Source organism: Hakea prostrata, chromosome 7, assembly GCF_041222555.1.
Source record: "Hakea prostrata isolate BN-2017 chromosome 7, UWA_Hpros_2, whole genome shotgun sequence".
Classification (NCBI taxonomy): domain Eukaryota; kingdom Viridiplantae; phylum Streptophyta; class Magnoliopsida; order Proteales; family Proteaceae; genus Hakea; species Hakea prostrata.
Genome location: NC_142606.1, coordinates 12,614,530 through 12,618,416, shown reverse-complemented (window position 1 = coordinate 12,618,416; position 3,887 = coordinate 12,614,530).

The following is a 3,887-nucleotide window of genomic DNA, read 5'->3' as shown; positions in this document are numbered from 1 at the left end:
TGTCCTGCTTCTGGATGGCTTCAATTTTGACTTGATTGATTGCCTTTACTAATTTGAAGAGATCCTCAGTTAATTGAATTGGCCAAGCACTTCGGACTTTAGGAATGTACTGTTGAAGTTCGTCAGCGGTTGTCCAGAGCTTCGTGATTTGACATCCCGTAGCGTTAACGTAAGAAATGCCTTTAATGAGGCCTGAATAACGAGTCTGGATCTGCGACCCCGTCGGGGAGCACAAACCGACGGCTTTTCCATCCCAAAATACAGGAGGCCAGGGGTGGGTAATGGGAGTTTTTTTTATTTATTAATGTTTTTCAGCTGTGGGGTCCACCGATTTTTTTATTTATTAATGTTTTATTTATTAATGATCCGGATTCTCGAATAACCAGTTGTGGTTGGTTCTGTGATTTGAAACTTCCCATCACACAATGATGTAGGTTCCCATGGATAACAATAGCCCAACAGCATTCTGTCCATTCATCTCCAATAGAGGGACAACCTGCACATGAGGAGAATATCATTTGCAAGATCAGTAGAAGGGAAAATGGTACACCAACAGGTCTCAGCCCCTTGAGTAGTAGTCTGACTCTAATGGATATGTCTTATAGGGCCAACTTGGTGAATCAAAATTTATCGACCGAGTGAAAATTGTAAGCGAATCTCATTCTTGTTAGCTCAACCTCATCTATTTGGAAGGCATGAAGCTACGTTTGGATCAGCATCAAATTTTGCCAAGTGAAAGGGTGATGTAGCAATTTTAGCCATAGTTGATGCTAAGATTTTGGATTGGTTGGCCGTATGTTAAATTTACAGACTCAGGATTGTTTGTGTGTATGCATTCATGAAAGCATCCTCCCGGGGGATTGCTTGGTCAGGCGGCGGATCAGATCTGTTCTGGAGAGAAGCGCTGGGGACAGTGATTTTTAATTTTTTGTCAGTTCTTCTCAAGATTCTAAAAATTGCCTTGTGTTGTCATATTTGGGGTCATTTTAGGTTGAATTTTATTGTGAAGTTTAACTTGAGGCCATTGTGAGCATTAAATAAAAAAAAAAAAATTTACTTAAACTAATGTTCCTAATCGATACACGTCAGTTTTTTTAGGCAAAATTGGAAGTTTGGAAAACTCATGGATTGTAAGAAATTCTGCTTTATCGACTATGACTAAAATGCAAGAAACAAGAGAGAAAGCAATATTGGCGACATTGGCAATATTTGGTGACATATAGGCGATATATTGTCGACCTCTCGTGTCCGAAGGAGGGGTGTTGTGTTGCCCCACTCCAACATAATGATAAACCGCCGACACTTCAAACCATGGTTCTTCAATTCAGGAACCTACCAGGGAATTAAAGAGGGCTTCTTTTAGGTGGCAGGTCATTTCCTCAACTCATTGAGCTTTTCATTAAGAAAAGTATTTATGTTATTTGTCCTTAAATCTGTTTGTTTCCCCACTGAGCCATAATGAGTCCGTTCACTGGTGAGCTTTGATTGTGAAGATTCCTATTGATACTTGATTTTTTTTTTTTGATAGTATCAAGTACGAATAGAGCAGTAATTTATAATTAATTAAATTAGGTACGCACAGCGATTTTTTGCCAAGAGAGTGGCACCAAACATGGTTCACAGAAATGAATATCATGTTCCATTTCCTTAGTAATTAGTGGAAGGTTATCATAGAAATTAGACATCAATTGCACAAGTATAGGTTTTCTTGTTTTTAAATTAATTTTAAAATATTTTTTCAATGTTCTTAGGTTCTCCTTTGGCAGCGGCCGTCTGGTTATTTCCCTCCTTTTTTGGTTACATTACGAAATCTCAACGAAATCGTTTCCGGATCTTATAAGCCAAACCCCATTTTTGAAATCTTATTACGGAACGTTTGGAACCTAAAACCCTAAACCCTGGAAGCGGAAGGTGCTTCTAGAGTCTTCTGTCACGGCCTTAGTTATTGACTAAGCCAACCGTGCCGGCACTTAGCACTTACTTGCACTAAGTCAGCCTAAAAGCTAGCTAGAGAGAGTAGAAGAAAGCTTAGAGCTCAAAGAGAACCTTGAGAGAACTTGTATTGATCACTTACTTGATGCTTTGTACAAATGAATCCCTCCCCTATTTATAGGTGGGTGGATACATGATGGTTGTGATTTGTCAAGTGTCTAGATCTAATGGTTGGAATATTCTGTGGGTCTAGATATTTCTGGGATATTTCTAGAGCAAGATCTTTATGATGTGATTCCTCTGAATCTCCCTCCCTTCTAGATGTGGGCTGTGTGCCCATTAGTGTTATTTCTAAGTTGGGCTGCCCATGTGTGGCCCTGAATATTATACCATTGGGCCTATGATAAATTGGCTGTGTCATTCTCCCCCACCTATTCCGTCGCGTCCTCGTCGTGTTTTCATCGTGGAACCTCCTTATATGTTCTTGGAGCCCACAATGCGTTTTGGTTCCCAACTTGCTTCGCTCTCGGGCAATCCCTTCCACTTCACCAAATACTCTCGACTCGGAGGCACCCCACGTTTGCGCATTACTCGTCCGCCATTATATGTTCCGCCTCCTTGTCATAGGATGTTGTTATGCTTGTAGGTGCCCTTGTAGAGTCCCACGACTAGGATCCTCCGCATCTCCTTGGTAAGGCTTCAACATACTTGCACGAAGCGGGATGGATCTTGAGCTTTGGTGGGAGGTCTAGTTGGTAGGAAACCTTATCCACTTTCTTCACGATTTTGAACGGCCCTTCATATTGACGGATTAGTCCTTTACGCACCTTTCGCGAAGACTTGAATTTTAGGGGTAGTAACTTTACCATGACTACGTCCCCTTTTCCGAAGTTTGCGAGTCTTCTATTCTTGTCGGCCCACTTCTTCATCTTCTTGGTGGCTTTGTCTAAGCATGACTTAGCCACGTCCAACCTTTTTCGCCTTGGTTGTAGGATTTTGGGCAACTCAGGGGGCATCACGTCCTTGAACTCCTCTAGAGTTCTCTTAACCTCCTTAGGTCTGGCTGCCTTGGGGACATCCTCCTTGTCTTCCAAGAGTGCTGCCAAATGTGTGACTTGCCCCTCTTCGGCTCCCTTCTTCAGTTGCATGGCCGAAAGAAGCTTCGGCCCCTCCTTAGTCCCTTGTATCGTTGGGACCATACAAGGTGCTCCTTCCTCCATAATGCACACCTTGTTTAAGAATGGCATGGGTACGACCTTGACCCGTGTCAAGAATTCCATGCCAAGCACCAAGTCGAAGTCGTCCATTGTCACGACCGACAAGTCCACGGTGCTTTTCCAAGCCCCAATTGTCATCTCGACTCCCTTGGCAACTCCCTCGATAGGGCGTGCCTTCGAGTTGACTGCTTTAAGGCTCCCTCTTTCCTTGCTCGTTTTGAGCCCCAAACGCTTTGCCTCCTCCGTTGAGACAAAGTTGTGTGTTGCCCCCGTATCAACCATGGCCCTTGCCATTTTGCCATTGATACGCACCTCTACGTACATCAACCCCTTTGTTGATGTAGGGGCTTTGTCTTCCTTGGCCTTGATAGCACCAAGCCGCTGCAATGATCCCATGTGCACCTCCTCTTCATCCGTGTCTTCGAGGAGTGCACTTAGGGCCTTCCGTTTTGGGCAATCCCTAGCCCAATGTGGTCCATCACAAAGGAAGCACTTGTCTTTGGGCTGGAATTTCTTCTTCTTTTCTTGCTTGCCACCCTCCTTGTTCGAAGAGAACTTGTTTGTGCATTCCCTTGTGTGGTCGGTCTTTGACCCCTTCTCTCCCCCACCTTTGCCATTATTGTTCTTCTTGGCCTTAGACTCGTCCCTTCGAAACTCTATTAAGGACTCCGCCGCCGCTATAGCCGTAGCAAGATCTTGTACACCTCGCGTTGTAGCTCTTGCGGGCCCAATTTTGGA